We start from the raw sequence: 25,109 nt of genomic DNA, 5'->3' as shown, positions 1-25,109 counted from the left end.
TAATCACATCTATTCCCTGGATAGATTAGTAATGTTACACCTCTCTTGTCTTTGGGTTCGAGTCGTTAATTCCGTCATCAGTGTCTGACCTGGGCCATGGCAGCCCTTCTATAAGCAATGTGTGCAGTCCCGAAACCAGAATTGATTAGGCTAGTTCACCTCTCAAGTCTTCGGGAGTCATTCGTTCTTAGCCCCATAGACTGAGTGCAGATGATCCTGTACAGAACCAATGGTCTGTAGTGCATGCACGGTCAACACAAAATAAACGAATCACTCTCTGAGACAGCTCGTTGTCCTTATCAATCAAAGTACCAATACACATTCTCATGTTGTAGGTAGTACACAGGTGTGACCAGATTGGTGGAGTGGTCTGTATAACAGCCCATCCAGGCTTTGAGCCAGTAGTACTAAACCCCTATGTGTTGCAAGCTATGGCACTTACCAGAGGTGGACAGAGTTACACAGCTTCATTACTTGAGTAAAATACAGATACCCCTTGCTAAATTTTACTCAAGTACAAGTAAAAGTACTATACAGTCAGATGTTTACTTAAGTAAAAGTACTGAAGTATTTGTTTTTAAAAGTACTTGAGTATCAAGAGTACATTTTCTAAATGTTGCATTACTACTGCCACAGTGCTTACATTTATGTACAGAAACATACTACATGGAGTTATGAAAAATGTTAATGTTAAAACCTTGGAGAATGTAAAAGGAATTGAAAGTAAAATCAAGTCATTTTCATCTTTTTTTTTACCATGTTGCTTTATTTAATCTTTCTCACTTGCCCACAAGGCAATAGTACAATGGCAACGCTCTGACAAACCTTAATGGATTTTTTGCACCCACATTTGAACCGGGCGGTGTTAAACACACCGCATACTCAAGAACATCAGAGGTTTGGCACATTCCCGGGATGGATTTGCTGCGTCTTCATCCATTGTTCTGTCTAGGACTCATCTCTTATCTAAATCTGACCATGGAGCTGACTGTGTCGGAGAGCTGATGATTACTGATATGTTGTCCCAATCAGTGGCACCTGCACAATCCAATCACGTTTGAGAGGGAAACAACAAATTGAGGGTTTCTGATGTGTTTGTTTTTTCTTTTTTCTTTCTTTTTTCGGGAAACACTTTAGATTACGGCCCGGAAAGTACTGCATAATTAAAGTGAATTTAGAGCATAACCTTCTGTAATTATAGTGTAACTATAAAGCAAGTACGTGTAGGTATAAGGGAACAATATTGGGGGAATAAAAGGGTACTACAAATAATTTATACTGTAAGTATTTTTTAATTAAGGGGTAATTATCCGTGTAGTTACAGGGTGAGTATGAATCTGCAGGCTGTAAATTAAAGTGGCTCTTGTTCCCCTCTTGTTTCATGTAGTTACAGGGTAAGTACAATAAAAAACACAAATACAATCTGATATCACTCAGAAACCTTTATTTAAAAAATGAAAAATAAAAAATAAAAACTTTTTTTAAACAGATTTAGAACACATTCATTACTCTTGCTTGGCTTCATCCTCCCCTTATTCCTCCCCTTATTCCCTCTTTTTCTTCCTTGCCAGAGATGAATCTTAATAACACATGTCTCTAGTTAGTATTCTGCAACTGTTACACTGAAAATAAAGTCCGCACAGAAATGTCCTCACCGTTTACTCATCTTAAATTATAGGGCCGTAATCTAAAGCATTACTCTTTTTCTTTTCTTTTTTCTAGAAGTAGTAATGGGTACTTAAGGTTATGGATAGAAATGTATTGGAGTAAAGAGTACAATATTTGCCTCTCAAATGTACTTGAGTAAAGTCATGAGTACTCACCAAAAATGATACTAGAGTAAAGTACAGATCCTTCAAAATTGTACTTAAGTACTGTACTCAAGTAAATGTACTCCGTTACTGTCCAGCTCAGGAACTTATCACCAGTTATTTGGTGAAATGGAAGAGACACTTGTAAACAGGTTAGTTCCAGGAAAAAAGGTGAATAAATCATTTGTTAAAATGTTTTACCCCTCCACTTCAGCATACATTGTGCACCATCTCTCTTTCAGCGTTATAGACAGCTTGCATATTACAATGTTGTTAGGTGGTGCTGGGGGTACCTTGGCCAACACATACGGGTGGTCATCCCTTCATGCGCTGTGACAAGGATCAGGGAAGAATTTCCCAAAGAAGGATCAAACTAAAGTTTCGAATTTTTGAATATATTTTTTATAATATCAAAATAAAAATAATGATTTACAAAAAGGCATTTATACCTGGAGTTACACACTACACAATAAAACTCTAAATAAATACGCATCAACCTATTTAATACCAGGGGCTAAGCCTATGCCAAAGGCGTGCTGAGCGTGTGCAAGGGGCGAGCCGTCGGAAGAGTCAGCATACGTCATGATGGCCGTCAACATCCAATAGGAAAATTTAACTGCTGTTCAACCCTAAGAGTGCAGCACTCAGATATTATTACACTATATTTTGTAGAATTAAAACACTTTATACTCAAATGTCAATACATTTACTTGACTCAATGACAGCACTAATAAAGCCCCAGTCTTGTGGATCTTTAACTAAAAAAATTGTTTTAGGGTTTTATTACCCTTTAATGTTCATTCATAATTAGTTTTCACCAAACACCATGAGTTATCCCTTATCAGTTATAACTGTGGTAATTCCAAATACTTTATTTTCCACAAGCAAAAATTATAACGCATATACGCATAGGCAGAGCTTGTGTAAGGTTGGGCAAGGTTTAGCCTTCCCCTGGAAAGACAAACGTAGAATTTTTTCTCTCTCAAACTACTGCCTGCTGCTTCTTATTTCTTTTAGAGGGAAAAGCTGCCCATGACCACTGTTTTTAGGATTTGTTTTTGCTGTATATCGCAACATATTGTTGAAACAATCCAGTGCAAATCTGTGTTTGTGGAGAGTGTCAAATGTTTATATTTGCAATGTGTTTTTTCTGTGTTGAGCAATATAGCTAACCACAAACATATCTCACTTGAATAAAGAAGGTGTTTAAGTTAGCATTCATTCACCGCTAACAACGCAAGAGTTTAGAGTTCTGCCTTCAAATCCTCTCATTATAATAAACTTTAGAATCATTGTGCACAGTTTCATTGATTATAACAAATCTTTGTGAGATTGTGATGAACTATATATATATATACTCGATTCTGATTGGCTGGAAAGTGTGCAATAAAAACGTTTAATGCATAGATTGTTCAGTCAGTTTACACATCATTATATTAATGTGCTTCTTTTATTGAAGCACGTCACTGACACCACCATCCCCACACTGTAAAAAAAATTATTGTTGGTTTAACTTAAAAAAGTAAGTAACCTGGTTGCCTTAAAATTTTGAGTTTATTGAAATTAAAAATATGAGTTGATACAATGAAGAAAATTGGTTTAATAAATAGAAACTCAATATATTATTGTATCTGAACTATACAAAAATGTGATAAATCATGAAAATAGCACAATTTGGCATGTTTCGTCATCACAAATAAAACGCACACAATTACCCAATACAAAATCTTAATATGTAATAATTGAATAATATATAATAATAATTGAATAATGGTTGTCGCCTCTCTCAAAAATGTTCATTGTATTAACTCAAAATTTTAAGGCAACCAAGTAACTTATTTTTTAATTATTTTTTTACAGTGTAGGTCTATATGACCTAGATGATACCACTCAACATCCCAGTAAGTTATGGGAAGGCTTTGCTTCAAATTGAGTGAAACTTCTCTGCATTTGCACAATACAAAGGCCGCAAATGAAGGAATGTCCAAGTTATAAAATCTGGCAATGATTTTTGTCGATGACTATAGCCAGCTGTCAGACAAATGTATTAAATATTCCGTTCACCCATCCCCAATAGAATGCCATGCCTCTGTTAGAATGTGCTCCCAGCCCGATCAGGCATTCCCTGCCCTGTGACGTATAAGACAGGGCTAATGTTATTGAATATCAAGGTCAAATCCTAGTAGGAGAGCGGCGAATGGAGTTCAGACATCTCACACCCCTCATAAGCTTTATGACCAGGTCATGGTTTCCCACAGGACAAACTAGCTGGACATGGAAAGCTGAAATAGCATCCACATAAACTTTAAGTGTGAAAGATGTCCACCCACAGTTGCTCTTGTAAGAATATGAGTATGACTTAACTGGGTCATTATTTTGCTCTTTACGCCATTTTTCATCCACTCTCCATTTAATTTCCCATCACTAGTAGGGGCTCCACTGATCAGCCACACATGCAGGTTCCACAGCTCCAGACTGGGGTTCTATATTGTGCTATATTGTGCCTAGGACAGGAGGTCTCTACTCAACGGGACGGCCATAGTTAGTTGGAACATTTGAGCACTACCAGCAGCACTGACTCCTGCTCTTCCCTGATTTTTGTTATAGTACCAGGGGTAGCAGCTCTACTAGAAGAAATGTGCACTTGAAGCCTCTCGGCAATTGGTCCAATCCCAGAGGGGACTATGTCCGTGAGAAGTAAAGTGCGGGGTGAATGGTCTCCTCCGAGGGAAACCACTGCTGTATTGTCCATTTGAACAAGAACATGGTGTTGGTGAAGATGTGGGAGGAAGCATTCTAATGCCAGCTGAACTGCCTTTAATTCCGTAAATTCCATTTATGTGCCATGGCTTCTGTGCATCCGTCCATTTGGTAGTCGATCTGTCAATGCAAAGGGCACCCTAGCCCAAGCGTGCTGCATCCGTAGTAACAGCGTTCCAACTGATAACTTGACCGATCATCACTCCTTGGCTGTACATTGTGTTGCTGAACCAAGGTTTTAGCACATACCTGCAGCTGCTGGTTACTTTGACTCGCCTCTTGCCACTTTGCCACGCCTGACGCATAACATTTAAAGAACATGCAGAACCCCCGATTGGCATACCGCTGATGCAGCTGCCATTAACCCCAGTGTTCAGAGCATAACAGCTCTCTTAAGAGAGAGATGCAGGCTTACATTGACAGGGTATCCATCTAAATTCTCAAAAATTAGCAATGTTTAAAGCTCAGAGAAGAAGCGGGCAGGAACCGGCAAACATTCAACTAAACTTTAATATCAAAATAAACAATTAAAAAATTAAAGTATACCGGCAGGCCCTCGCGGACGATTGCTGCATATAAATGTAATAAAAACACAACATAAACGTCCCAGGCCTGGTTCTCTCTTGTCTTTGTTGTCCCTCCTCCTTTTGCCCTCCTGGAGCTCCTCCGTGTGAAACTCGAGGATGGTGTGGTGCCCAGGTGAGGCTCATTTACACTCACGCCACTGGCCTCACTCGGGCCATGTCCACACTAATAAGTTTTAGTTTGAAAACACATTTTTTCTCGCCGTTTTACCCTTCCGTCCACATTGAGACAGCGTTTTAAGGCAATGAAAACGTAGCTTTTTGAAAATGCTCTCCAAAGCGGATACATTTGAAAATGCTGTCTTCGTGTTATATTGTGGACTGTGAAGACAGAGGTATTTGAAAATGATGATGCTTGTTTAGTCATGTGATGCATATTGTACCAATAGATATGAATGTTTATACTGCTACTGTGCCAGTTATGTGCTATTCAAATTGCTAAAATGTGTTGCTTTGCACACTTCGTATCACAGTCCTGCAAGGATGACAGAAAATTTACTTGCATTTTCTGTCCTGTGGCAAAACACGAGTGGAGATGTGTTTCAGACCAAAGATAATGGTTGACGAGTGCACCGAGTGAATGGCGGTGAGATATTTTGCCAAATAAAATTATCCTGCCAAAAGAATTACGTGATAACTTCATGATGTCTGTATCTCAGTGAGCTTTTACGCATGCACAGTAAGTTGAATTTGCCGTTTACTGACGTGACGTTTCAGTGTGGATGAGAAACTTTTTGAAAACCTGAGGCCCCGTCCACACGGAGACGCGTTTAGCTCTATACGTATAAATTTTGTACCGTATCAGCATTTCGTCCACACGGATCCGGCGTTTTAGAAGCATGAATCCGATATTTTTTGAAACCGGGTCCCAAAGTGGGTAAATCTGAAAACGATCATCTCCTGTTTTCGTGTGTACAGCGAATCCGTATATTTTCTGAAACGGTGATGTCATCACACTACGTCCAGCACGGTGAAAGAGTTAAGGGATACAACTACGGGCACTGGGCATGCGCACATCAATATTGCATCATTTAATTAACGTATCTGCATTATTGTAAAGGTATGTTTTGGGTTGGGGTAGGTGTAGGCATTAATAAAACACATCTGTTCAGTAGCAAATGTATTTATTGTTATTTTATTGTGAGATTTCGCCTCACCTCCGACCACTGCTATACCCCTTCTAGCCACAACTCTTCTTCTCTGTCTTTAGTGTATTTCTGTGGCAGAATTACAGCACCACACACTGGCCTGGCATGCAAACTACATCGTTTTTAGTCCGTTTTTGTAATCTCGTGTGGACGCAGATATTTCTTGAAACGAGGAAAAAAAAAAGATCAGATTAGGAATGCGCTGGCTTCGTGTGGACGGGGTCTTAGTGTGGATAGAGAGCGTTTTGAAATGAAAACTCAGTTTTCAAATCTATCCGGATTAATGTAGACATAGCCTAGGTTCCCATGGCTCTCGGCCCCGCCCTGCTTACATACCCCCATCGCATCGCCCCTCACAGGCTGGGGGGTACCCTAAGAGACTGCGCTCTACCCCGCACCCCTCCCCTCTTTTTTGTGGGAGCCAGTCATAGCAGCAGCTCCAGGGCATAAGGACAGATGAGGTGAGAGAAAGAAAAGGAGACGGAAGTATAAGGAGAGACAGAGACGAGAGAGGGGAGGGGAGGGGAGGGAGGTCCTCAACCACTCGGAAGAACTTCCATGAGATGCCTGGTGGTGGGCCCTCTTCTATCTCCTTAGCCTTACCCTGGAGTTAGTTCACCCTCCACCTATGGTCATACACATAAATGCTCCATTTATGTTGTGTTTTTATCTATGTAAAGAGATAATCAAATGTCTGTGGTGTCTATTTTTAAACACTAATATAATATAATAAGTTCCTCACAAATACATTAGGAAGAAAAAAAATTAAGATCACAAATTTCCACGCTTTCACACAGTGGAGTATAGTTGGTTTAGACTTGTAGTATTTAGATTTGGGATCAAACTCTGGCTCAAACATGTATGGCTGTATTTCACAGGTTGCCATTTTACAACATCGGAAGTTTACAAAACATCCCACATGTGAAAATTATTTTAATATGCAAAACTGTTACTCCGTCATAGCAGTGCGGCACACCTATGAAAATAGAGTGTTTCAAAAAGAGGGTCAAAAATAGCCTATTACATTTGGATGCTTTTGATGTAAAACAACATCCAAACCTGCTAATATTATAACATAAACAAAGCAGTTCATGACCATTTTAAAAATGTGAAATTATAAAAAAATATTAATAATTCTATTCATTGTCTTCAATTATTTCTTTTATTCATAAAGTGTATTCATAAAATTATTTATATAATATTTGGAACATATTTCTCACAAAATTAACTGCTGAGCTTTCACTTTTCTTAAAGTTTTCGTAAACTAAATGTATATGGCACAAATGGCATTATGTATAGTAATTCTGATTCATGGGGTTATTATTCAATATTTTCACAATTTAGATGCACATTTCAGACATTTTCACTAAAACCTGTAGACTATTTGGATGAAAAAATTCCATTTAAAATCATATTGTTGCTATGTAAATTGCTATGTTGCTAAATTTACCTTCAGATAATAGTTTTACTAGGATTCTTCTTTGTTTGTCACCATTCAATTATTTAAACAGAATAGTTGATTTTAGCATTTAACATTAATGACTCTTTTTAAAATATAAAAATATGAATACGAATGATATCAAAAGTCATTTATATGCACTATGTAAGATTTTAGCCAGGAGGGCTAAACAAAATGTAAAATTATCGTAAGATGGGTAAGATGGCCTCTTTAAATAATTATACATTTTGTGCTACGACTACTAATTTAACAAAATGTTTCTATCTAACATAATTTTCCCTAATAATGCATATTGTTCTTAAGGGGGGCGTCCTCCCTCATCTTACAATATCTCAGACAGAAAACAACAGATATAATTTTTTTTTGAAATGCTCATTCATCAGTGTCTGACATCGCTCATCCCCTACTTCACAGATCAGCATCACATATCAGGCCTGTTTTCCCCCAGGACCATGAGGTTGTCAGGACAACCAGTGTGATTCTGAATCCAAGCTGTTAAGACAAGACTCCGCCTCAAGACAGCAGCTGCTGCACTCATCAGCCAATCAAAGGTGAGCAAGAGGGAAAAAGATGACATCATAGACAAATTAGGGCAAGTTGCAGCAGGTCTTTGTTTGGTGTAACTGCCCGCAGATTAATCGTGGGTATAGGCTGGGATAAAGAGGTGGCTTGTCTTTGGTGTAATGGACACACACACACACACACACACAGAATATGTCACGCACACACCAAAATGAACAAATCATATATCAATAAATTAGCCTCAAAATGAAAAATGAGGTTAAAATTTCATTGGGTATTTATTTTATTAATTTGTGTTGTATCTTTAGCCAGCTTGCAAATTTCTTTAAGTGATTAAGAAATCTGTCAGAAGTGATTTTTGATAATTTTACACATTCACAAAAACATACTGTGGTACTTTGGTACAGTGTTGCTATTAGATGGTAATACCTGTTTGTTTGTTTGTTTGTTTATTTGTTTATTTGATAGCATGGTACCACATAGGCCTACTTATCATAGTCATATACCACAGTATTTACAATGTAGGCGTACATCATTGTGGTACCCATTAAAACGAGACAAACAAACATCTACTTAAAACTAAATGTTGTAATAATGTAGTAATACCAACCATTATGGTTATACTCGTGTTTTTACTCTGACTGAAACTAAGTGTGGAATTTCATTTAAAAAAATCCCTACCTAGCTTCCACAAGTCTGTGAAACAGCAGATCCAGTCTTTCTGGCTGCCGCCCTCCCCCTCTCTCTTAGCAGCTGCCTTTATTAAAGGGATCCCATGGTGTTGAGACTTGTATGGCTTAATATAACATAAATGATGTCTCTTACTGAATTATGTGGTAGAAAACCCATGAAAGATCTACGTTATTTAAAAAATCGATTTTATATTTGGACCATGGGCGGCGCCATTTTGTTTGCGTTCTAGGTTGATGACGTAGAGTGGTTGAACTCCTCAATCAGCTGGCGTTACCCGTTGCTATTTTTACCACAACGCAACTCGAAAATTGTTTCAGAGTTAAACAAAACAAATGAATTGCTTTGTAATTGTACTTAAAACACACTCAAACATACATGTGCACACAAACTCACCTACACAAGTCACAAACAGATCGGCGGGCGCGCACACACACACCTGACTGCTCTGTCTCAATCGCATGCATCATCACCAAAACATCCTGCCTCTCTTCCTCACGTTACTTTATCCCATCGTCCTACCTAGATATTTCCCTCTGCTGGTCACATTAGGCATTATAGTTAATCTACTATCAACAGTCTATCTGGGGAACAGGATGTGTTGAACAGGATATACACAGGGAATAGATTGAGGGTTATGTATGCGCGCGCAGTGCGTGCGTGTGTGTGTGTGTGTTCGCGCCGATCTGTTGGGTTGTGTGTGTGTTCGCGCCGATCTGTTGGTGTGTGTGTGTGTTGCTGTGTTCGCGCCGATCTGTTGGGGTGTGTGTGAGTCTGTGTGAGAGAGAGAGTTTGTGTGCACATGTATGTTTGAGTGCGTGAAGTCGGACAGCTGTTTGTAAATCGGCTTTACTCGTTATTGCGGTGGAACGTGAGACTGAATGACTGCACTCGAACATGTCCACTATGGTGTCGGACAACACTACAAATGTCCGTCCCTTCAAATAATGCCCTATTTAAGGGTATAGGGTCGATTTCAGATTCAGCCCCTGTCGTGGAGACTGAGCAGCCCAACATCTCGATTGAGACAGAGCCTGTCGTGTGCGCGCCCGCCGATCTGTTTGTGACTTGTGTAGGTGAGTTTGTGTGCACATGTATGTTTGAGTGTGTTTTAAGTATAATTACAAAGGAATTCATTGGTTTTGTTTAACTCTGAAACAATTTTCGAGTTGCGTTGTGGTAAAAATAGCTACGGGTAATGCCAGCTGATTGAGGAGTTCAACCACTCTACGTCATCAACCTAGAACGCAAACAAAATGGCGCCGCCCATGGTCCAAATATAAAATCGATTTTTAAAATAACGTAGATCTTTCATGGGTTTTCTACTACATAATTCAGTAAGAGACATCATTTATGTTATATTAAGCCATACAAGTCTCAACACCATGGGATCCCTTTAACATGCAGCCCCTTGGCCAATAAGGCTGCGAGGGCTTTGTGACATCACGGGCTAGGGAACAGTAGGCAGGCAGTGAAGCAGGCAGGCAGGCTGCCGACTAAAGCCAGTGAGTCCAGGTTTGGGGGTCAGGAACCGGTCTGACCACAGAATGGAGAGCTTGTGCGTACAATAGGTTTCAGGAAACTATGCTGTGGAGGATGTACATGGAAAACAGAACGAGGCTTCCACGGATACAGCCAGGGAATGTCAAGACATGTTTCAGGTGAGTTGCTTCTCAAGGGCTCTTTTTCTGTCTGCGATGACTCGAATACGGATGAGGGAGAGAGAGAGAAAGAGAAAGGGAGGGAGGGAGGCAGGCAGGCAGGGAGGGAGGTGGAAGGAGGGAGGGAGCGCTTTTGCTCCGCTCTCAGCATACGGCCTTTCTAAGGAGGAGATGAAAAGGAAGATGATGGAGGAAAGAGAGAGAAGCTGAGCTAATGCATTGTGTCGAGGAGATGCAGAGATGTCAGCTGCCTATGCCCCATTCCGATGGCATTCCAAATGCATCTTTGTTGATGCCACAAATGAACGCTGTGGGCGTGTGCGTGTGTGTTTGTGTGTGTGTGTGTGTGTGTAATCGCAGAATAGCAGCAAATGTGGAAACGAAAAGCACTTCTATTTTTTGCACCTGAAATTCAAAGCTGCATTTGTTTCTTCGTGAATGTATCCATTCCAAATGATGAATCTTGGTCCTTGTTCCATACAGCTGGATAGAAGCAGAAAAGGATGGATGGATGGTTCGACAGAAAGACTGATGTCATTGATGGTCGGATATGACCTTTTGTTAGACTGCACATGTCTGTATTTGGGTCTTTTATATAGAACACTTCAGAATGATTGATTTTTACCACTGCCAAGTCTGCGCAGAAGCACAAGAGGCCACATATCCACACACACACACACACACACACACACACACACACACACACACACACACACACACACACACACACACACACACACACACACATTTGTTTTTGTGACATATGGGGACATTCCATAGGCGTAATGGTTTTTATACTGTACAAACCATATTTTCTATCCCCCTACACTGCCCCTGCCCCTAAACCTACCCATCACAGGAAACATTCTGCATTTTTACTTTCTAAAGAAAATGCATCCTGTATGATTTATAAGCATTTTGAAAAGTGGGGACATGGCCAATGTCCTCATATTACACCCTCTCCTTGTAAAACCTATGTCATACCCATGTCATTATACACATTTGTGTCCTCATATGTCACAAAAACATGCCCCTCCTCACACACACACACACACACACACACACACACACACACACACACACACACACACACACACACACACACACACACACACACACACAAACACACACACAAACTGAGGACTCAGTATATATCAGTCCATATCCCTCTCCTTATTGAAGTATTTTTAGATCTAGAGTATCAGAAACAAAGAGCAAGGACCAATGATCTGTGTAGTTCTTGACTGGGTGGAGGATGGCATTGTGGGGGATTTCATTCATTAACATATGTGTCCTGTGGGATAGGGGTGTTATGTGTGTGAGTGGTGGAGTGTGTGATCATGTGTTGGGGCTTGTACACAAAGACCTGACAGATAAAGTATTTATGCAGTAATTAGGGATGCACTGGCATACGAATGTTGGCCAATACTGACAAGTGAAAAATAGTTTATGGTTAATAACCATATGATGGCAGATAACCTTTATCTTTTTTTCTTTTTTTTGATGCTTTTTTCTATTTCACACTAAAATCTGGAATTTTGTGAAAGTTTACATCAAAACACTATAGTAGGAAATATTGATAATGAAAGCATAATACATTAGATACTTTTTTCTTTTTGCAAAAAGGTTAGATTTCTGTTGACTACTAACAATATATTGTGCATCTCTATATCTCATTTACACCAGACACTACACCTCTTTAAGGAAGAGGAAGAGATCCTATACAGAAAATGTAATGATTTGTATGTGTGTGGGGTTTCCCTATCTTAACAGTTCATTTGTTTGTTAGTTTATATGTGTTTCTGTGTGTTTCCTGTTTTATGTATTCTTCTGTTTGAGTACAGTATATTTTTTATTTTACTAAAATGGGAGGGGGAAAGGGGTCTGGTGGCTCACAAGGAAGAGCTTTAAATTTCTAGTTGTGACAAAAAAAAAAAAAAAAAAAATCTCATTTATTTACGTGGGTCCCATAAACAGCAGGGTCCTGGTTAGATACCTGTTTTTTTGTGTTCTTTTTAAAGCTTATAGATTTTAAAATGCATATGCAAACATCTGTCAAGACATCAGGACATCAGGTGATCCTGGACCCTGGCATCTAAAACTGGAAGGCCAGTCCATCACATGACTAACATGCCGAGATATGTAGTACAGCCGCTGCCTTTCAAATTAAACACTGTAAACAAATTTGGTTGGTTTTTGTTGGTTTAACTTAAAAAAGTAAGTAACCTGGTTGCCTGAAATTAAATATTTGAGTTGATACAATGAAGGACATTGGTTTAAATAAATAGAAACTCAAAATATTGTGACTGAACCACATAAAAAAATTGGTAAATCATGAAAATAGCACTTTTTTGTGTTTCACTGCATCATCAGAAATAAAACACACACAATTACCCCAATATGCTTACAAAATCTTTTAATAATCTTTTAATAAAGGTTGTCAAATCTCAAAAAATGTTCATTGTATTAACTCAAAATTTTAATTTCATTGAACTCAAAATTTTAAGTCAACCAGGTAACTTTTTTCTAAATATTTTTTACAGTGAAGGAACGCTCCACCATTTTAAGAAATAGGGCTTATTCAACTTCTTTCCTACATTTAGATATGTGGGCAAATGCATTTTTGTGTCAGTGCATGCATTGTTTTAGTTTGGCAGGGTCGGCGCTAGCTTAGCTTAGCATAATGAATGGAATCCTATGTTGCCAGCTAGCATGTCCCAAGTAAAAGTGATCAAAAACAACCAAAAAAACCAACAACAACACACCTCATATCACAGGAAAGCCCCTTTCACACTGCGATTCCGGCAAATACACGGTTAATGCGACCCTGCATTTGTTCCCGGGCCGCTAGATTTGGTCCATTCACACTGCCAGCGAAATACCGTAATATGTGCGCTTTCACACACAACTCGTAACGGTCCCGGATCGAGTTGACACGTGACATCCGAATGTGACGTATAATGGCGAGCGATCTCAGCTTCAGCGCGGATAGTAAGGAGCTCCGTGGTCTCGACTTGTGTCCAGTTTGCACACATTTCTGCTTGTTTAATTTTAGTTTATTTTGTATACGAACACTCTCTGCGTTTAAAACACTGACTAGCTCTTCTGGCACTGCAGGGTTGTATTATTGAAAAAACAAACTCTAGGCGTCGCACGATAACTGGGTACACGTTGCGGCATTAGTTTTGGCTTTTGTTCACACAGCGCTCGTCCCGGATCGAACCCCGCAATGTTACTAGGTCCCCGACCCGGGTTCAATTCGGTAATCAATCCCGGGACGTGGTTGCTTTCACACAGAAGGCGACCCGGCAATGTTCCGGGAATATTGCGGGTCCGACGTGCAGTGTGAAAGGGGCTCTAGAGAGCTGTGATATCTCTGCGCCCAAGTAGCAGTGCTTCCCCTATGCTGGGTTATGAAATCCAATTTTAAATAGATTTTTGGAAATGCTCAGTCAAAAAAAGTTGTTTTTCATCAATCATCATATAGTGATTGTGAACTATATGGCTTTTTCTTTATTGTAGTAATTATAATTAATAATAAATGGAGCAATTTGAATAGGGTCCTCACACCATCGGTGGAGGGAGAGGAGACCGAGTGATGAAGCCAATCACGATATGGGGATTATTAGGAGGCCATGATGATACATAGTGTTTATTTGTGCTGCAGTATGTTTTAAAGTAAGTATTTTTTTATTTTTTTATTTTAAGTTTGCTCATTAGTGCAACTCTTTATATCTCCATGTAGCCTAATCCCATGGAGTCTGTATGTGTCTCTAGTAATTTACCAAAGGTCATGGTTTATTGGACTGGGGATTTTGTGGATAGATTGGCCTGTGGATACTGGATGCACATATTTGGAATGTGCAGAGTGAGTTATGGAGCTAAAGTATGTGTGCGTGTGTGTGTGTGTGTGTGTGTGTGTGTGTGTGTGTGTGTGTGTGTGTGTGTGTGTGTGTGTGTGTGAGTGTGTGTGTGAGTGTGTGTGTCAAATGTGAATATGTGTGATAGGGGATTTTCCAAAAGGAAAGATTTTTGGGGTACTATAGGCTAAGTGTTTCAGCCGATTGTGAATATGAGCGTTAGCATATATAATTCTGCATATATATCACAATGGAGTTTTTTTGTTATACATTATACATGACAAAGATGCAGATATAACAAAGAATAGGACAAATACAATATACATTATTCTATTTATTTTTCTACCCAAAGGGTGGGTTGGGCTTGTTGGGTTACTTTTTGGGGTCATTTGTTCCAGTGTTTGGTAGTTTTTGTGTTACCCAGCTGTTGTTTTAACGGCTCAGACAATCTCACTGACAGTTTAAACAATACACCCCTCCCCCAACCTCCAACCTAACAACCCAGCAGCATTAAAATAAGTTCTCAGAACTCTGCTCATGGGCAGGTTATAAGGAGTCAGGCTCAGATTTCGCCAAAATACTGGCAAATGCATAGTGTAATACACAACATTTTAAAGGATTTAGGTAATCTGGAAACATTTACACCTATATGAGGTAAAAATGAGCTAGTATTAACGTAAACTAGTATAAATCAACCCATTACACAGGGTTAAATGAACAACCCGACATACATATATCCATTCTCCAAACCGCTCTACAGGGTCGTGGAGATGCTGGAGCCTATCCCAGCTTCTCGGGCCACAGAAGGGGGACACCCTGGACAGATGGTCGGTCCATCACACACACGCACGCACGCACGCACGTACGCACGTAGGTCTGTCACGAAAACAAATTTTTCTGGACGATAAATTGGCCAAGAAATTATTGCGATAAATGATAATATTGTCGTTCTGAGACTATTTTCATCTAAAATAATGATAATGGAATAATAATGCAGGTACATTTTTTTTAAAGATCAATAAACTTTTATTTCTAAAGACTATTTAACACTGAAAACAGAAAACATTTAAAATATCAATAAATAAATAATGAATCAATAAATCATTAATCAATAAATCATTACAATAAATGAACAAAAGACCAAAAACAATAAATAAAATGGATGCATATTAGGGGTGGCATGGTTCACGGTTCGGTTTCTGTACGGTTCTTGTTTTTCTTTTTTCTTTTTTAATTGTTAACACTACAGAAATGTACTTCAGCATATGATATATTACTTAATTATCAGCAGTTTAGGATAAAGCATTAAAAAAAAGTTATATCTTGTAATCATGCTCAAACAACTTGACTTGACCATCTCTGAGGAAAGCTAGGTGAGATTACAGAAAGAGAGAAGACATTGATGACATGCTTTTCATTTATTTGGCAAAAAAAGGAGAATGTGTATTACTATCTCTACAGGACCTTATGTGCCTTTTTAGAACACAAAGATTGAACTGAAGAATTATTTATCAAACTGCCAACTTCAGTGTAGCTTTAAGCCTCGTTTTTACTCTGCGCGTCCGCACGAGCGCGAGGGTGTGCGGGCTGCACGTGGCAAAAATAACGTCAAAGCAGACCCCATTTCTTTTGGCGATTTGCACGTACAATTTTGTAACTTTGCGTGCAGTTTAAACGTGCGATTAAACCAATCTAATTTTCGAGTCTCATTTTCCATTCCTTTTTAGCCGGTCTCACTTACCATGGTGGATTAGATATTTATATGGCAGAATTTGCGAGCAGAAAGACTGAACACTTTTCCAGAGAGGAATCCTTTATTATTAATATTTAAAAATGTTTGAGTGCGCATGTTGTGCAACCGCCTATGCACATATTACTAACGCGCCCTTTAAATAACACATAAAAAACTGTACTATTGACTATTGAAGATCTGGCTATGCAAAACTACAATGATATAGACAGCAGTAGTTTAAATTAGCAGGCATTTTTTAACATTTATTAACAATTATTAAAAAAATTATAATGCACTCAAGAATACTTTGCCCATCAACCGTATAAATGCTTAACACCGCTGTATTCTGTGTAGACATGTGATAATGCGATTTATTACGATAATGAATATGCACGATATTGTTATCGTGGGCACTTTAAAATATCGTAAATAATAATTTATTAACAATTTATAATTTTTTTATAATGCACTCAAGAATACTTTGCCCATCAACCGTATAAATGCTCAACACCGCTGTATTCTGCGTCAAAGGGACACGCTCAGATGTAAACGAGAAGCACATGAACGAGTGAAGGAGACACGCTAATGAAGTGCCGCTCAGTGACAGCAGAGGGCGCTGATGAACTGCAGAATGCAGCGATTACCCCGGAAACCCACAAACAAACAAAAAACGCGTGAGTTTTTAAAACAGCCATTCGTTTTATGTAATCTCAATGTTGTTCATCACAGCACCAAATACTTAATACTTTAAAGACTTAATAGGCTATTTATTTACAAACTTAAACATTATGTTTAAATCTGGACTACAACATGCCTTAATGATTAGAAGTTTTTGGATTATTTGTCCAAAAGGCATACGACTTAATTAGTTAACATGTTAATTCATTATTACCAAACTGACAATGAAACATTGATTTCTCTTAATTTTTTCCAGAGCTGTATAAATTTCTGGTGCATTGTATTATTGTATTTAAACATTCAGTTATTTTTATTACAAAATAGTTCTTAAAGCAGCACTTGGCAACTTTTGCTCTCGGGGTCCCCCTACTGTTATAATGTCCTCAAATAATGTCCTCAACTACTGTCGTAAGCTCTGTCATCCTACAACAGGGGATGCCATCGCGCGTGCATTTGTAAACAGGTAACGCAACGCTGTTTATCATATTAAATACATTTAAGTGTGTTTAAAATGATGTTATGACGTTTACTCGACGTTACTCGCGGCTGCTGTGAAACTTGTTCACACTTGCTCTCACACTTGTTCTGCCAAATAAAACCGGAAACCAAGGGTAACGCAGATATGACCCAATTGACAGGCGACTCCCTCAGACGTCCCGGGTCCTTGGTTAAAATAGCAATTTTCTCACAATTAACAAATAGTTGGAAACATTTGGGATATTGTAAGAACTCAACTGAACAAAATATATAACACTGGCATGGTGGTTTTTGGATATTTTACTGCAAAATACTACATAGTGCACCTTTAAATGTACTGGTCATCCTAATAGTAAGAACCCTTTAAGCAGCACTGCAGTTTTTTTATTAGCTTATTTTATAACAAAGTAGCTTTTCCAATAAGTAGTTTAGTGGTGTTGCATGACATAATACTACATTGCTATTTTTGTAACATTTCTGTGCAGTGCTTGCAGCTTTATAGCTAAGCGATTTGAGACACTACTTAAATATGCCCGCCTAAGTGTCCACTTGTTCTCTCTTATATAGAGCACTGTGCTGCCTGAGACAAATTAGTGAATCATTTTGGTTGGTTTGTTATTGCAGAAAAAAAGGTCAAATATAACTCAGATATCTGTGCTAGAACACAAATCTGAATAAGGGTAGCTTGATGGTTGATTTACACTGATCAGGGACAGTTTTAAAGTAGTTTTAACAACATATTATTTAAAGATTATATGCTTTTCATTATTCATAGCATTTGTAAATGGACTCTGTGGATTTCTAATCTTCTCTTACACCAGCGTACAACATGGTTCTGTTTACTCTAAACTCAAGCTGCGGTCATTGTACTATAAGTTTCAGAACTCAAAATTTCCTCATTGCCCAAAACAGCTTTTATTGAAACCAAGCACTTAAAATGACTTGTTTCAGGCTACATCTACATTAATCTGGATACATTTAAAAATGGCGGTTTAGTATCAAAATGCTCACACTAGCGTTTTAAAACAGTTTCCACATCCACACTAAAATGTCTAAAAATGGCACATTAATCGTATTGTGCATGTGAAAAACCTCATAAATGTTTACTTAAGTTATACAGATGGAAGAGATGAAATAGTTTGCATGCTATTCTTCTAGAATTTAGCAGGATCATTTTATTTTGCAAAATATCTCACCATTCATTCACTGATGCGTCCGGGTCGCACTCAGTCACCATTATGTCTAAAAACAAAATCTAAAACAGAACATTTTCTCTAATCTTTGCAGGACTTTGATGTGAAGTGTGTAAAAGAAACATCTATAACAAAAGTGTAAAAGTGAATAGCACAGGCACAATACCAGTATTAACATATATCTATGATTACAAAATGAGTCACATGACACAAATGCATCAACATTTTCACAAGTCCACAATAAAACAAAAAAAACGGTGTTTTTAAATCTATGCACTTTTTCAAAAAGCTCCATCTTTGTTGACAAATCACCATCTCAGTGTGGATGGAAGGGCAAAACGGGGGGAAAAATGCATTTTAAAATAGAAACATATTAGTGTGGACAAGGCCTCAGATTTAGTTACAGTGATAGTGATAGTTAATACAGTGATAGTTAGGGCCCAAGCCCTGAAAGGGCGCAGAGCCCTATTGTTCTTCTAAGGATTATTATTATTATTATTATTATTATTATTATTATTATTATTTTAACCCGACTATTTGGGCATTTTTGGTCCCCTTCCCATGCTCGAAAACTCTTGAAACTTTGCACACGCATCAGAATGCGCGGCCATCAGGGCCGGGCTGAGGCTGGGACCCGGGCGTGGCAGGGGGGCTCGACAGCGCCCCCTAAAGTGGGGTCTGAAAACGTGGTCTATAAATCAAACACACTTGCACGTACATATATGAAACTCGGTACACATATAGAGCTCATCGGGCCGAACAACTTTCGTGCTCTAAGTTATGCGTCAGCCCAACAGGAAGTGAGCTATTATGGGTTGTTCGGAAAACGCATGCTCTGGAATTTGCGATACTCCTCCTAGACGATTAACCCGATCAGCACCAAACTCGGTCAGCATGAAGTCAAGACACTGAGGATGCTAAATTGCAAGCGAATTTTTGATATCTCAAACGGTTTGGCCGTGGCGAAGAGACAAATTTATGGCGAGAAAAGGGAAAAAGGAAGTGTGTTATAACTTTTGCATACATTAATTCATTTTGATGAAACTTCAGCTGTGTGTTCGTTGTAAGAGGCCGATCACATGGATATGACTTTTGTGAGTCAAAGTTATAGCGCCACCAACTGGCAGCAGGAAGTGTCACTTTTGTCCAAAGTGGGGGGTTAGTTTTATCTGCAGTCACCAAACTCGGTATATATATTGTACTTTTCGAGCCGGACAACTTTCTAATTTACAGTCATTAGCTGTGACCAACAGGAAGTCAGATAATTTGGTTGGAAGATAACAAGAAGTCGAAAGCGAGCTCTGAGTTTTTACCTTCTCCTCAAAAGCGATTCATTCAATCTCCTCCAAACTCAGACAACATGAAGTAAATATACAGAAGATGCTAAAATGCGAACGGTTATTGGATATCTCAAACGGTGTTCCCGTAGCAAAAGCCTAAAAAACACAAAATAAGCACACAAGTGCCTGGTTCATAAATAAGGCTATACTCCCACCTGCTGGTTATTATATATATCACACTGGCTGTTTTTCTGTTTTTTTCCCCCTGTTTTTTCAACACTTATGCACTCCCTTAAATGACCAGTAGAGGGCAATATTGTATAAGTTTTCAAGCAAAAAACCTTGCCTCTGTGTGTGTGTGTGAATGGTTTTCTAGCCTGGTGGGGCCTTAAACCTGAATGCACACAGACTCATGGGGACTTCCCAATGGTACAGAAGCTTATAAATCAAACAGAATGAGTTCTTTTGAAGAAAGTTTTGTGTGATGGGTAGGTTTAGGGGCAGGAGCAGTGTAGGATGACAGAATATATGGTTTGTACAGCATAAAAACCATTACGTCTATGAGTCCCCAGAAAGATAGTGAACCAGACATGAGTGTGTGTGTATGTGTGTGTGTTTGTGGGTGGGTGTGTGTGTTGTGGATGGGGGATGGTGAATGGGCTTAACTGATAAGAGTTGCCTGCAGCATACTTCAGCATTACTACTGTGTGTGTGTGTGTGTGTGTGTGTGTGTGTGTGTGTGTGTGTGTGTGTGTGTGTGTGTGTGTGTGTGTGTGTGTGTGTGTGTGTGTGTGTGTGTGTGTGCGTGTGCGTGTGTGTTCTTTTTTCTAGCCTGGTGGGGACTTCAACCTGAATGCACACAGACTCATGGGGACACGTGTCACTGATTTCTACAGTGTGTGTGTGTGTGTGTGTGTGTGTGTGTGTGTGTGTGTGTGTGTGTGTGTGTGTGTGTGTGTGTGTGTGTGTGTGTGTGTGAGCCACTCTTCTGTCTAAAAAGATTACCTCTCAATGCTGTGCTCTGGCCTGCATTAAAGGATAAAACATTTTATTCTGGGTTTGAATTAAAAAATTAATGTATAAAACCAGTTTATTTGTAGGGCATTGACAATATTGTTTTATATAATTAGTTAAATAATTGTGTTAATACAAATAATTATTAATAAAAAAAAAATATATATATATATATATATAGATATAAAAAAACACTACTAACAAAAGAAAAAAAACACATTTAATTGTCTATTTAAAAAAGTAGTGTGTGTAACTTAAAAAATGAGAAGATTAATGCCTTTTGTTTAAATATAAATATAGAATAACTAAATATAGAATAACCAGAAGGTGGGAGTGTAGCCTTATTTAGTAACCAGGTGGGATATGTCCTAGAGAACACTGTTTTGAAGATAAAACTATATTGTTGATATATTAAAACAGTGTTTTCAGACAGTGAAATAAAAACAATGATCTCTCACTGTTTAGATTTTGTGTCTGTCATTCCCCTCCCCCCTCCCTCTCTCAGGATCACTCTCTGTGTGTGTGTGTGTGTGTGTGTGTGTGTGTGTGTGTGGAGGGGGTCTCTCTCACTCTGTGTGTGTCGCCTTGTCTCTTGTTTTTTTCATAATTTAACCCTTTCATATCATAATTGCTATCAGCAATATCTATCACTTTATTGTGAAAAATAAGTAAAAAATTTTTTTATTATATATATAACACTGGTCTTCTGAACTTACAATATTTTGAGCTGCAAAAAATACATTTGCACATAATTGAAAGTGATATCCTAATACTTTTAATTGTTTTCTATAACATGGGCTTTAAAGAAGGTCATGTGCTGTGTTTGCAAAGATCACGTATGACACCTCTTTAAACTAATTATTTATTGATAGAATTCAAATGGATAAAAAAATTAAATTTCACATGAATTTATAAAAGTGGCTGTTTATAATAAACTTCCTTAAATTATATGCACGCATATTACTCTTACCTGACACTGATATTAAAATCATTGTTGCGGTCTCTGTGATTTGGCTTAATTTATTTATTTATATTTTAAAAAAATATTGAATGCCACACATATTGAAATAAAAACAAGCATGCTTTTTGTAGCATAAGACTGGTGAACAATCACAAGCTACGGTAGGTCAAAAACACATAAAGAGAAGTGTAAGGATAATACAACTTCAGCATTTGGACAGTATTCTGCACTCATTTTGAAATTGACATTTGACATCATCAGAGATAAAATTAAAGAGTAAAATGTAATTGATCTCATAGATGTGACTGTTGTGGTTCCTGGTCATAGCAGCACCAGTTGCTGCAGTTAATGAGTTCAAATGACTTTGACATAGTCCCTTTATTTATTTTTTCCCATATTAAATGCCTATTGGCCTGCTGTGCACAGTTAAGCTGATGCCACCGGGGTGGTGGTGCCCCCGGCTTGGGCCCGTCATCGCTGCTCGCAGCTTTAATTAATATTGTGATGAAAGCCTCTGCAGAAGAAGTTCAGTCCTACTTTTACATCATTGCCTCTTTAGCATCTATTTTACAGCAGATTCATTTTTAAACTCTTCAGAGGCGCTGAAAACAAAAGACTGCTGAATATATTGTATCTGCCAGTATATCAGACACACAACACACAAGTATGATTAACAATGTTTTTACCATGTGTTACTATTGCTTAGTCTAATCCAGATAATGTAATGTGTACTGCCTTTACTTTCACTTTGTAGAAAACGACGAATGATGACTATATGAATGAAGTTTAGACATCGGAAGAACAATTCAAAACAATTCCACACGTATAGCGGGGACGTCAAACATTTTTAATATACAAAACTGTTACCCAATCATAGCAGTGAGTAGACTGGGTCTGATCTGCCGGCGATTTGATTTAGGATTCAGACGATTCGGCGATTCAGACTGCAACTCAGTCTGGAAACCTGTACATTCATTAATCCTACTTCTGTCACACTTTTGCGGGAACCAATCACAGACTGGCTTATCCAGCTGCCGCACTATTGGTGAGTCTAACCCAATGACGGATAGAGAAGGATGGATTGATGCCTGTGGCTCACGCCTCTTGTGATCTGATTGGTTGAAGGACTATTCAATTTTGAGTCATTTGAACTATGCCTGTTGATCACGCCTCTTGTGTAGAAAATACAGAGCAGACTCCCCAGATCAATGTTCAATCTTAAAAGATTGAGCTTGGTCTGGTGATAACCAGACAAAACAGTGAGTGCTTACTTCCAAGTCTTGAATGCGGCACGCTTATCAGCGTGTTTCAATGAGAGGGTCAAAAACAGAATAGAAAATAGCTTATTACTTCTATTAGATATTAGATAAAATTTGTAGACAAACTTTAAGTTGGTTTGAAAAAACCTAGAAAAGAAAGTTTGAAATGGTTATTTTTAGTTATTTTAAGTTCAGTAGTTTTAATAGTTAGATAGAGAGATAGATGTTTGCTAGGGTGTTGCTATGCAGTTTCTAGGGTATTCAGGGTGGTTGCTAAGTGTTCCTATGCGGTTGCTAGGGTACTCCGGTGGTTGCTAGGGTGTTGATATGCGTTTGCTTGGGTACTGAGAGTGGCTGTGAGGGTGGCTGCTATCTGGGTTCTAAGGTACTCTGGGTGGTAGGGTGTTCCTATGTGATTGCTAGAGCACTTGGGGTGGCTGCTATAGGGTGTTGCTTTCTATATGGCTTCTAAGGTACTCAGAGTGGAATGTTTTTAATGTAACCATATTCTAACATTATAAATGGACCTCACTGGATTCTGATTGACAGTCAATGCTTTTATTGTTCACTCGCTGGAAAAAAAAAAGTTTTGAACGTGATTCCACTGGTATCATTTCTCTGTGTCGTTATAGTTGCAGTGTGGGCTCTGCTATTCTTTTATATTTAGAACAAATGAATGGGCTGTTAGCCTGTCATCACTGAAGGGATGAAGGAAACAAACATCATTCTCACCTTCTTAATAAGAATGTTCTAAGTTCCTCGGCATGAATCAGACAGCAAGGGTGCAGTGAGTGTGCAAATGTATTATCATGGAACATATATTGCTTAAAATGGCAAAAATGAATGGGAGTAGGGCTGGGATAAACGATTATTTTTTAAACGATTAATCTAGCGATTATTTTTTCGATGCATCGATTAATCTAACGATTAATTTTTCCTGTCCGATTCGGTTACGATTCGATTCGATTACCGATTATCTCCCCATTAATTGCCTAATAGCAATTTATACATGTTGATTTAATTTTCTGAATGAAAAAACGAATTCCTTAACATTGCAATATATGTTTATTGCTCTTAAAATTCCAAAGTAAGACTATACAATGCATTCAATAAAACCTTCAAAACATAAAGTACACACACACACACACACACACACACACACACACACACACACACACACACACACACACACACACACACACACACACACACACACACACACACACACACACAAATAAATAAGTATTAACCAACAACAAAGAAACATATTATACGATATATATTATATTTTCTATGTATGCAACTCAGCCTACAGGCTATGCCCATCGATTAAATATCAACAAGTTGGTTAATCAAATCCGGGGACACACTGCAAGCGTGAGCGTCTCGGCTGCGTGGCGTGTCCGTTTTTGTTTCGGCTCCCATGTTAACAGGTTGGAGTTTGCACACTGACTGTGACGCGCGGAAAACGCGTGCATGCTAGAAATAGAAGAGCGCCTATTTTCCACGTGTGTTGGGAGCGTCTCCAGGCAAAATAGAATAGGAAAAGATGTTTATATATAATTTTGACACGAATACATATTATTAAATTACATTTTCATGTTTGAAAGTCTGTAGGTTTACATAAATGCAGATATAGGCCTAATTGTAATAATAAAAAACGTCAATTATCGATTTTGAAATATTGCAACTGTCAATACAGAACGAAATATTCTGTAGCCTAGTATTTGCCGTCAATACCATAGATATGTGGCTACTCCCGACGTTTTCTTTGCTGTATCAGTAGGCTATTTCTGTTTAACATTAGGAATAGGGCTTCCCTCCGCATCAATAGCAGCAGCAGCAGCGCCGCGTCAGACACGCTTCTAGTGTGCAAAGGCAGAGAAAACGCCACGCAGCCCCGTGGCTGACCCGCAACAGAAACGCCACGCGCATCCGCGGCATGACAGTGAAAAAAGTTACATGTAGAGTGCATTATGGGCGCCAATATTCCGTTTAAAACCGGAATAGTCCTGGGATG

At 38.6% G+C, this 25,109-nt stretch overlaps 1 protein-coding gene across 2 annotated transcripts in view; it reads left to right on the top strand.

The window, feature by feature from the left end:
- Window positions 1-10,434: 10,434 nt before the first annotated feature.
- LOC137070515 (serine/threonine-protein kinase PAK 3) overlaps window positions 10,435-25,109 on the top strand; it is a 71,035-nt gene continuing 56,360 nt past the window's right edge. For both annotated transcript variants that reach the window (XM_067437729.1, XM_067437730.1), the window contains exon 1: window positions 10,435-10,635. The gene's annotated coding sequence lies outside the window, so the exon portion shown is untranslated. The remainder of the gene's footprint in view (window positions 10,636-25,109) is intronic.

The sequence above is a fragment of the Pseudorasbora parva genome, chromosome 3 (assembly GCF_024679245.1).
Source record: "Pseudorasbora parva isolate DD20220531a chromosome 3, ASM2467924v1, whole genome shotgun sequence".
Lineage (NCBI taxonomy): Eukaryota > Metazoa > Chordata > Actinopteri > Cypriniformes > Gobionidae > Pseudorasbora > Pseudorasbora parva.
Note: the sequence above shows the minus strand (reverse complement) of the source record. Positions and strands in the feature narration are given on the sequence as shown.